Genomic DNA, 11,983 nt, shown 5'->3' with positions numbered 1-11,983 from the left:
GGCACACAGGAAATAGTCACTCTCCCCTATGTATTAAGTGGGTGCCGCACTTTCCTCCTTTCTCCTCTGAAGCCTTCCCTAATGAACCTTAAATGCTCTTGTCACTTAACTATTGGCATCCCTTAGCTAATAAGTGACATAGTCATATAGTCACCTCTATTAGTTTGTACTTAAGTCTCTATTCTGCTTCCTCTGTGAGCACTTTGCTTTCCTGTTGCAGGTCTTAGTTAGTACCCTCAGTCTTGTAGCATAGCTCAGGGTATATAAGCCTGTATCTCTCACTATACTGTAAATCCTTTAACATAAGGGATTCTGTGCACCACTCACCCCCCTGCTAAGGCCTTGCATTCTTGCTCAAAAATGCTTGTTGAATGAAAAATTAACAGGTGCTTTTATAGGCCTTTTTCATTTATATGTCCATAAATTCTTGATCGACACTGCAATTTCTTTAGAAACACCTATTCCCAGTATGCTGCTCTCTTCTTCCCATCTACCAACACACCCATAAACACACACACACACATTCACACTTTGTAGTTTAAGCAAAACTAGCAACCAGTTAATAAATATTTCAGTTAATAAATATTTCGATGTGCATTGGGTTGGCCAGAAAGTTCATTCGGTTTTAAGTAAAAATAAAAGACACATGTTTCATTTTCACCAAGAACTTTGGGTATTCATTAACCAAAGGAACTTTTTGGCCAACCCAATATTATCTTTCTGATCTATGTGCATATATGCATTTAAAGAATGAAGAAAGCAAGAACAACAACGACAACAAAAATCAAGCAGCCAAGAAGACAAAACCTACTATCTTATTCCTGGGATTCCAGGAAGCGATCTTAATATTACCGTCATATAAAAATAAATGAGTACAAATAAATACTCTGATCAGGTCCTTAATTAAATCCAGCCTGCATAGATATTCTTTAAAAAATATTTATTGAATGCCTACTATGAACCACACAGTATTCTAGGAGCTGGGGATAAAGACCTTGTACCGAGTCCTTTCCCTGGGATCTGACCTCTGAAGCCCGAGCCTCAGCTCCCAGCCCCCACCCTCCCCGGGGGGTGAGCAGACAAGCCTCTCAGGTTATCCTGTCATACCAAAGTACTACTCTGTGCCAGCTGATTTTGTAGAATATGAAAAAAGAAACCCTGGTAGTCAGAAGCGATTTCCTAGCAACTGTGGCCGTGATGGAAAACTGTTTCTCTGGGGACAAGCCCTTTATGTCATCGCAAAACTCCTGGCTGATGAATTAATTAGTCCTGAAGACATTGATCCTGTTCAGCGTTATGTCCCACTACAGAATCAATGTAATGTGAGCATGAGGTTCTCCAATCAGGGCCCACTGGAAAATGCTTTGGTTGTTTATGTAGCGCTCATAACAGAAAGCCAACGCCTTCAAGTTTTCCTCAACACATATGGTATTCAGACTCAAACTCCTCAACAGATAGAACCCATTCAGATCTGGGCCCAGCAGGAGCTTGTGAAAGCTTATTTCCATCTGGGGATCAATGAAAAATCAGGACTCTGCGGAAGGCCAGATAGGCCCATTGGCTGCCTCGGTACATCAAAGATTTATCGCATTCTAGGAAAGACTGTGGTTTGTTACCCTATCATCTTTGACCTAAGTGATTTCTACATGTCTCAAGATGTTTTACTGCTGATAGATGACATAAAGAATGCACTACAGTTTATTAAGCAATACTGGAAAATGCATGGACATCCACCTTTCCTTGTTCTCATCTGGGAAGACAATATAAGAGGTAGCCGATTCAATCCCTTATTAGATATGCTGGCAGCTTTTAAGAAAGGAGTGGTTGGAGGAGTGAAAGTTCATGTTGATCGTCTACAGACACTAATATCTGGAGCTGTGGTAGAACAACTTGACTTCTTACAAATCAGTGTCACACAAGAGCTTCCAGAATTTAAGAGTTTTGAGGAACTAGAAGTTCCCAAACATTCAAAAGTCAAACGACAAAGCAGCACCTCCAATGCTGCTGAACAAGAACAGCAGCCAGATGTCACCATTACTGAATGGAAAAACAAACCCCATGAAATTCTTCAAAAACTGAATGACTGTAGTTGTCTGGCTAGCCAAGCCATCCTGCTGGGTATACTGCTCAAAAGAGAAGGGCCCAACTTCATCACAAAGGAAAGTACCGTTTCTGATCACATTGAGAGAGTCTATAGAAGAGCTGGCAGCAAAAAATGTTGGTCGGTGGTGCGCCATACAGCAAGTCTTTTAAGTAAACTAGTGGACAGCCTGGCCCCATCCATTACTAATGTTTTAGTGCAGGGCAAACAGGTAACTCTGGGTGCCTTTGGACATGAAGAAGAGGCTATCTCAATCCTTTGTCTCCAAGAGTGATTAAGAACATCATCTATTACAAGTGTAATACCCATGATGAGAGGGAGTCGGTCATTCAGCAAGAACTGGTCATTCACATTGGCTGGATTATCTCCAATAACCCGGAGTTATCCCGTGGCATGCTGAAAATACGAACTGGGTGGATAATCCATGCTATGGGGTATGAACTACAGATCCGTGGCGGAAACAAGCCAGCCAGAGACTTATATCAGATGTCACCTAGTGAAGTGAAACAGCTTCTCCTGGGTATTCTGCAGCCTCAACGGAATGGAAGATGTTGGCTGAACAGGTGTCAGATGGATGGGTCTTTGCATAGAACTCCCCCTGAGTTCTATGACTGAGTGTGGCAGATCCTGGAGCACACACCCAATGGAATCATTGTAGCCGGAAGGCATTTGCCCCAGCAACCAACCCTGTCAGATATGACCATGTATGAGATGAATTTCTCTTTCCTTGTTGAAGACATGTTGGGAAATATTGACCAGCCAAAATACAGACAGATAGTTGTGGAGTTACTAATGGTTGTATCCATTGTACTGGAAAGAAACCCTGAGCTAGAATTTCAAGACAAAGTAGATCTAGACAAACCGGCGAAAGAAGCATTTCATGAATTTCAAAAAGATGAGAGTCTACTAAAAGAAGCTGAAAAACAAGATGACATGACTTCCTTTTACAGTACTCGCCCCCTGGGAAAAAGAGGAACATGCAGCTATTTGACAAAGGTCGTGATGAATTTGCTGCTGGAAGGAGAAGTCAAGCCAAGCAATGATGACCCATGTCTGGTTAGCTAGTGAGGAAGGTGTTAGAGACTCTGTTGAGGCAGGTTTTCCAGAAGTGTGTTAAGTTTGTGTTGAAGCTTAATCAAGGCAGCCATTAATGTGTGGGCTCATCATGCTGGTGAGTAGTTGCCCCACCCTTGGCAGAGTTATTGGACCTCTTGCATGCCATAAGCAATCTGATGGTAAGAACTGCTTATAGGGCTTCCCTGGTGGCGCAGTGGTTGAGAGTCCGCCTGCCGATGTAGGGGACACGGGTTCGTGCCCCTGTCGGGGAAGATCCCACATGCCGCGAAGCGGCTGGGCCCGTGAGCCATGGCCGCTGAGCCTGCGCGTCCGGAGCCTGTGCTCCGCAACGGGAGAGGCCACAACAGTGAGAGGCCCGCACCGCAAAAAAAAAACAAAAAAAAAACGGTATTTTTTATCATCATCAAAAAAAAAAAAAAAAAAAAAAGAACTGCTTATAATCAAGTGAAAGTAAGTTCTCATGATTATGCCCACTACAATAAAAATCTTTACTGAACAATAGTAATTGTTTATGAATTGAAAGTTCACCACTGCATGTTTTATGATTACACAGCTCGTCAAAATGAGTCTTTGCACTTTGGACTAAATTCCCACCTTACTGCCAATTAAATGAATTTTCCAACTAATTATGCGTACTAGGAATGCAAATATATTGAAAGAATGGTACATTTTTTTAAGTGGCATTATAATGCTAGAAAAAGATACCAGTATGCATCATAAAAGCAAAATCAGCCAGTTGATATTTTGATTCTCAAACTGCATTATTGATAATATTTTAGTATACAGAGCTATTGTACAATTTTTGCCTTGTAAACATGATTGTGGTTTTGTATTTGTGCTAACTGTAGTGGTTGAACTAAAATAATAAATCTATGCCTGATCAAAAAAAAAGACCTTGTATCTTGGAAGCTCATATTCTATAATGGGTGGGAACAGACAATAAACAATATATACATACAAGAGGTCAGGTAGAGTCAGTGTATAAAGGGAAACACAACAGTTCAGGGGATAGAAGGAGGAGCATAGAGGGAAAGCTTTGATTTTTCATAGAAACTTGTTATTAAATTTAATTTTCGATAAATACACACCTTTCTCTCACCCTTATCCACTCTGGAGAGGAACAGAAATCCTCCCATTCCCTACATGTGGGGACTTCCATGTATAACGCCTGAGATGTGAGGATGGCATACAAAAATACTGTTTCCAGAGGGGAAGAAGAAGCTATCTATTGCTACCTTCACCTTCAGACACCCACCCCAGGCCCCTTTTGCTCCTTTAGAAAAAGCCCCTGGGAATCCATTTGAGTGTAGAAAAGCCCTTCCTCTAGAGAGGCATTCAAACCCCAACGTAGAATAAAAGGCTCTGAGATTAATTGAGGAAGAGCGAGAATGGCTAGCCAGTCAGATCCTAGCGGAGGAGGGGATTTACACCTCCATTACCCTGAGGTCAGCTTGAATAAAGTGAAAGCTGAGCCATGTAGATATATGGCAGAAGGGCATTTTAGGAAGAAGAAGGAACAAATGTAGAGTCCCTTAGAGGGGGAGTGTTTAGCACATTTGAGCAAGAGCAATGGAGCCAGCATGGTTGAAGAGGAGTAAGAAATGCAAAGAGATAAGGGGGAACCAGATGGCACAGGGCCTTGCGTAGTGAATGACCCTTTAGAAACTGGCATTAATTTTATCTCTCTGAAAAAGGGAAAGGCTTGAAATAAAGTAAAACCAAAGGAGGACGGGAGGTGAGAAGAAAGAGAAAGGAAAAAATCCTAAGACTACATGCAAGTAGCTTTGCTTCTTTGTTGTTAATGGATGTGCTAAATTAATTTCAGGAAGGAACTTGTTAAAGTCTCTCTGCTCATCTCTTACAGCCGCCTTCCTCTCTAACCCTGATGTCAATGTCTAACTTCTGATGTCTTCATCTACAGCCATACCTATTTACAAGCCCCAATGCCTGGTTTCCCTCTCCATTCTATCCCATTTCAACACAACCACATTGCTGTCGCAGCAATCTTCCTAAAATCGGTAACTTATCATGTTTTTCTCATCTGAGTCTTCCTTTTAAGTTTCCTTCTCTAACCCAAGTACCCCACACTCTATACCAAACTGCAGTCCCCACTCTAGATTTAGTAGTTATTCCCAGAACACACCAGGCACTTTCACACTTTTATCCATACTTCACCTGGAGTACTCCTCCCAATACCTCTCATTCTATACATCCACTCCAATCACCCTACCTCTGTAAACCTTTGACAACATCCCCATGTGTATTCCATCGCCATGGAAGAATTCATCATTTCCTCCCATATGCTTGCATGATACTTTACATATGTCACCACTGCAGCTCTTATCACATTTTATCAGAATGTGGTTATTAGATGGCTCTCTTCCTTGCAGAATGTGAGTTCTTTTAAGGTCAGGAACACCATACTCTTCATTTTTATATCCCAGATACTCAGCAGAGTAACATATTTTAATTTTTTTTTTTTTTTTTTTTTTTTTTTTGTAGTACGCGGGCCTCTCACTGCTGTGGCCTCTCCCGTTGCGGAGCACAGGCTCTGGACGCGCAGGCTCAGCGGCCATGGCTCACGGGCCCAGCCGCTCCACGGCATGTGGGATCTTCCTGGACCGGGGCACGAACCCGTGTCCCCTGCATTGGCAGGTGGACTCTCAACCACTGCGCCACCAGGGAAGCCCATATTTTAAAAGATGTTTAATAACTATTTCTTGGATTAAAAACTAGAAATAATAGGAAATGACATGAAAATGGGGAAAGTCTCAAAGCAGAACTAGAAAACATGAGAAATCAAGACGGTAAAGAGATTTGCAAAGTCAGCAGAAAGAAAAAAACATCACCAAAGATTAAAGCCAGAACAAAACTTTTATCTTCTTTAATCACTTCATTTGATAAGGGGTAGAACTGGGATTCACAGTGCTCAGGCAGCTAATAAGCAGAAGACCTTGAACTCAAGGCTCATTGTTTGGTCCACAGTTCCTAGAGAACAACACAAACCACAGACACAAAGCACCTGTAGATTGTCCTGCTCACCTGCAGACTATGCCTCTCTAACTGAGATGGAAATAGTTTGAAGCAATTTTAATGCACCATCAAGTTCTTTTAAAGCATTTTAATTTTACTTTTATTTACTTAAAAACTTTTTTCATATGACAGTTTTACTCCCCTGCATATACTGTGTATATGTATATCGGTATACCACTTCATGGTTTATGAAGCAGTAACCTATCATTTCACCAGGTTCTCACAACAGTCCTTTGCGTTTTTGGTTTCAATTAGTTATTTTTCCCTTCACTATTCCACTGCTTCCTATAACTATAAAAGGTCACTTAAGATATCAAATAGGCAGCTGAAAATACCGTCTGCACTTCTATAGTTTAATATAGATGCACTGAAGATGGGACATCAGGAGCACTGGGTTCTGATGCTGCCAACCTTGAGCTGTCACTTAACCTTCTGTGCCTCAGTTTATGCAACCAGAATTCAGGGAGGCTTGACCAGATCACTGGTTTCCAAATCTGGCTAGGCATCAAAACTATCTGGAGGCCTTAATCTTTTAGATCCCCTTCCCAGAACATCTCAGGGGATGAGGACCAGAAATCTGTATTTTAAAAGCTCTCCAGGTGATTCTGATGAGCGGTCACGTCGGGAAATCTCTAAACCAGATGATGTCTCAAGTCCCTGATTGCTCTAAAACTATGAATAAACCATTTTTCTCTTTTGCATCCATTGCTTTTTGTGCAAATCAGTCTTTAGACCCAGACACTGGGTTCCTCTCTGTGGCCTGGAGAAAACAGACTTAAGATAGTAAGACTAGCAAGACCTCAGAATTAATGGCTTTGACTATATCCTGGCCAACAGGACCACATGAGAGCATAGTTTTCTTTATTTTCCAACAGTAGGCTTCTTAAGTGAAAGAACTCACATATTTTCCAGAAGGGTCTGACTGTTCTCAACAATGTAAGGGTTTATTATTATTATTTTCATCTGTTAACATTTCCCGTTGGACTCTAAAAGCCATCTAAAATACTGAAGAAACTCAATGTCTTGTGTCTTATTTAACAAAATACACTAAAATGATCAAATTAAGATGGAGTTTTCAACAAATTACTGATGCACAGATGGTGTTAAGGAGAAAACAACAAAGACAAGGAAAGAGACACCTCACCGTTACAAATTTTAAAACTTTAGTTTTATTTTATTTTTTTCTTTTTAGTTCAAATAAGAATTTTTCTGCGTCTGGAAAATCAACCTAAAAACCCAACTGAAAAAAAGAGTAATACATAAACCACAAAACTAACTTATTGGTTGGTACAGCAAAGGGCAGAGCGTAAATTAGGAAGTCTAAAACTTGAAAGACTACCAGGAGTTGAATACATGTAATTAACTAATCTTAATCTTCTTTTGTTTCTCTCTTTAACTCACTGATTACACAGTATTAGATTAACTTTAAGACAAAGACTTAAAGTCTTTCACTGGAGACTCCCCTCCAAATTCATACTGCCCAATCACCTTCTGGGCTAATGAGTGATTTCACCAACGGTAAATCTACTGTTACTAGATCCAGACTGTAGTTCTTTATCTTATTCACAATTATGTCATGAAAACAGTCACATCTTTCTAAAATCATGATACTCAACATTCATTTATTTGTTTAAAAAGAATTTATGAATTAGGCACATAAAATGATGACTAAGTCTCTACCTGTTTTGAACATTCTGGAAGAGAAGGTACATAAGTAAATAACCTGACAGTTCAATTAGTGCAATAAAAAGTAAAATTTTGTAGGGTATCAAGGATAGTTTCATAGCAAAAGAGATATTTGAACTAAGTCTTGAGAAATAAGTAGAGTTTGCCCTGTAGTCAAGGAGGAAAGCACTTCCAAGCAGAGAAAGCATGGAGTAAGAAGCTCTTGAAGGAGTGGTGGGGGGCACACTTGGGGAGATAATATGAGCCAGGTGATGGCTAAGAATAGCTGGGCAGCATTTCCACTATAGCTTTTTCTGTGTTACACTTACGATATCTTCTTCTTATATCGGTCTTCCTTTCAAGAATTAGTTTAAAACCTCTAAAACATTAACAAATTCTTTGAAAATGTTTTCTTCTTGGTTGTCCAGAAATACGTTACCATTTGCCATTCCCTAGTATTCTGGTCAAACACCACAGTCCAGAAAATCAAATCTTTTTTATTAATCCCTCTATGTAATCAGGGTCCACTTCCCATATCCTACTTTTTTCTGATTCTACCTACCTCCCCCACTTCTCTGCACAAGTTCTTTATTTTTCTACAAAGAATTTTAAAGTCAATTAAAATACATTTTAGGCTTCCTAATGACTACATTAATATTCTGAAGAATATCAAATAGGTAGTCCTTAATAGATTTCATAAAAGTCAAGTTTTAGACATATATTTAGTAATAGTTGTGCTTTAGTGTGTGACTAAAGTTCAGACTTTGATAGAAAAGAAATTGGGTAAAAAAAAAAACCAATCCTTTAATTCAGTTGATTATTCCTCTTAGAAGCCTGGCTGTTCAAACCTCAAGCCCCTCATGTAAGTACTACCAGCCTTTGATTGTAGTTTATATAAATGATATCACTTTAGAAAGAAAGAGATAGCACTGGAAATGCTAGAATTTTATAAAACCAAAAATTACACTGTTAACACTAATTTTCCACTAAAAATTTCAAAACACACACACACACACGCACGCACACACACCACATACACACCCCACACACACATACCCCACACCCCAGTTTGGTCCTGAACGAATGTGCCAGCTTTGTTGCCAGTGGCAGGACTCAAAAGCTGGCAGGCCCAAAGCATGAAAGCATGTTCACCTCCTCACCTATACATGCTCAACTAAAAATGACTGAGGCTCTTCTGTTCCAAATTTAAAACACGAAAAAGCATTGAGATGGAATACTTGCCTCACCTAGCATGGCCTTGATCAGTTTTCCTGATCTTTGTCATGAAAAGTTGCACGAGCAGACCTGGAGGGTTTTAGAAACTTAGGACTTGCTCAAGCCATGCTCGACCTTGGTTTTATCTGACCTGGTGCCTTCTTTGTGATCATCTATTTGTATGTTTTTCAATAATCCTCTTTTGATGTGGGCAGATAGAAGATTTTAGTCCAGAACATCTCCAAAATTCAAATGTACCATTTTAATAATTTTTAATTTAAAAATAATCACTCTGGATACAGGAGTTCTGTAATTTTTTGTTTGAAATATCTTGTTTGTTTCCTAGCACCCTTTGTCTCATAACAGCTCCTTACTGCCAACAGAAAATGACCACATCAGAACCAAATCCATCTATCCTCAAGTAACAGACATTGGTAGAGACACTACATTCTGAGACTGTTCGTCAGCCTTTGGCTGGTAGGGTTTAAATTCTGATTTATATTGGTTGCTCCAGAGATAAGACTTACAACTTCACAATCACTGAGATGGGCTCTGATTCTTTTCATATAGACAGAGAAATGGGAGAGAATGGTAGGGCAAAGAGTGGGGAAAACAGTTCAAAATTCAGCAGTAAAAAGAAAGACACATACAGAGGGTATGTGTATATATGTCGTCTTCATTTACTCTATTTGCTTTAATTTACCTTAACTTACCCAGGTTTTACTTGCTCAGAATGAGGTCACAGTGTAATGTAGATTCTATAGGTCCAGCAGGAGTATAAAGTTTTAATATTTTTTTATAAAGCCTTGAAAAACTATTTGTGGAATTTACCCCAATAAAATGACTTTTTTTTTTTTGGCCATGCTGCACAGCTTGTGGGATCTTAGTTCCCAACCAGGGACTGAACCTGGGCCACAGCAGTGAAAGCCCTGAATCCTAACCACTAGGCCACCAAAATGACATATTTAGAGGCAGAAATAAAAATACAAATTTAGGGACTTCCCTGGTGGTCCAGTGGTTAAGAATCCACCTTCCAATGCAGGGGACACAGGCTTGATCCCTGGTCGGGGAACTAAGATCCCACATGCCGTGGGGCAACTAAGCCCGCGCACCACTATTACTGAGCCCACGCGCCACAACTACGGAGCCCAAGCATTCTGGAGCTCATGTGCCACAACTAGAGAGAAGCCTGCGCGCCACAACTAGAGACAGGCCTGTGCGCCGCAACTAAGAGCCTATGCAGCCAAAAATAAATAAATAAATAAATATTTTTAAAAATACAAATTTAATAGCTCACATTGCCTTAAATTTATATAGCTTCAAATTTTTTTGTTAGTGTGCCTTTCCAATTAGTTTTTTTTACCATGAATGTGACAATATTAATATATATCATATCATAATTTATCATGAATATAACACATTATTAATATTATGATAACGCACTTTTGAACATATGAAGAGTATGCATGCTAGATTACTCGCTGTGGAGAACACTGATTATACAGGAACTGGTTTAATGTTTGAGGTACACTGTACTCTACTAAGCAAAATCAGTCTACTTCATCCATCAAATTAATTGTTTCTTCCTCTTTGTATTAGACCCCCAGTATTTCAGCTGCCCTTCTATACTGCCACTGTCTTCCTTAGGAACTTGCTTAGAAAAGAAAGAAGATATATGTTCAGAAGTAATAGAGCTTCAAAGGTATGACATGAAAGGCTACTCCTGTCTGTAATGAGACAATGCTTAGAAGTGAGAGATCCTAGGATGACTATGATCTCTTTACTGATGTCTCTCTTGGCCTATGTCCTAATTTGTTCCTAAGATGTCTCACCAGCCTTTTGGGCTTTGCTTATGCAAGACTCTTAGTCCACTCTATAAATATATCCTTGCCTTACCATACCAAGAGTGTTAATCTTTCACTATTCCTTCCATTTCCACCAAAGACAATACAGTTAGCTTCTTTCAGTACACCAGGTCTCTACTCCACGGCCCTGTCCTCTTTGAATTTAGATCATTCTGCACTCACTCCGCAGCTGTCTCTTTGCATTCATTCCTGGCCCTATATGAGAAAGGGTATTTCCCACATAACCCTACAGTGTTCTTCTCTGGGAACCAAAACAACCTCTATAGACTTTATAATCTCCTTCCCTGAAATTAATTCTATCTGAATTCTAGGTGCAGAAATCAGACCCCACATTTGTTTTCTCCCTAGCCAATTACCTTTTTGCATATTTTGATTCTTTTCTCTGACTAGGCAGTCCTTAGTTAGTTAGTTCCTATGGTTGGTCAATTATGCTCTGAGATAGGTCACAACTCCTCATCTATTTTTCTGGGCCCGGTTTCTTAAATTGCCATGTAGTCAGGACTATGCTATTCCTCTTGTTCTGTATCTACTTTTTTCCTCCTCTAACATGACAGCTTCTCTTGATGCCCCCAAAAGAATAATGAATTCTCTTCCATGCACCTGACTTACTTCCTGTTACAGACTGAATGACTGTGTCCCCCTGATATGCATACAGTGAGCCCCAACCCCCAAAATGATGGTGTTTGGTGGTGGGGCCTTTGAGAGATAAGTAGGCTTAGATGAGGTTATGAGGATGGGGTCCCCATGATGGGATTAGTGTCCTAATAAGAAGGGGAAGAGAAATAAATTTCTGTTTAAGCTGCCCAGTCTATGGGATTGTCGTGGTACCCTGGGCAAAGCAAGGCACTCCCTGCAACCTCTCCACTAAGAATTCCGGAAATGACTGCTTCCTCAGCCTCATCACTACTGACCATCCAGAAGACTGCCTCTCTGTCTTCCCAGGGGTCTAGAGAAGACATTCCAATGTCACCTCATTACTTTTTAGTGGACATTCTATTTGAACACTTTTTTTGCTTTAATGTATAAA

General features: G+C 40.0%; 1 pseudogene; it reads left to right on the top strand.

Annotated features, from left to right (window-relative positions):
- Positions 1-1,101: 1,101 nt before the first annotated feature.
- On the top strand, positions 1,102-3,235 carry LOC113612647 (phosphorylase b kinase regulatory subunit beta pseudogene; annotated as a pseudogene).
- The last annotated feature ends 8,748 nt before the right edge of the window (positions 3,236-11,983 follow it).

The sequence above is a fragment of the Aethalodelphis obliquidens genome, unplaced genomic scaffold (genome assembly GCF_003676395.1).
Source record: "Aethalodelphis obliquidens isolate GAN/ISIS:26980383/991018 unplaced genomic scaffold, ASM367639v1 scaffold80, whole genome shotgun sequence".
NCBI lineage: Eukaryota > Metazoa > Chordata > Mammalia > Artiodactyla > Delphinidae > Aethalodelphis > Aethalodelphis obliquidens.
This window is presented reverse-complemented; position numbering and strand designations above follow the sequence as displayed.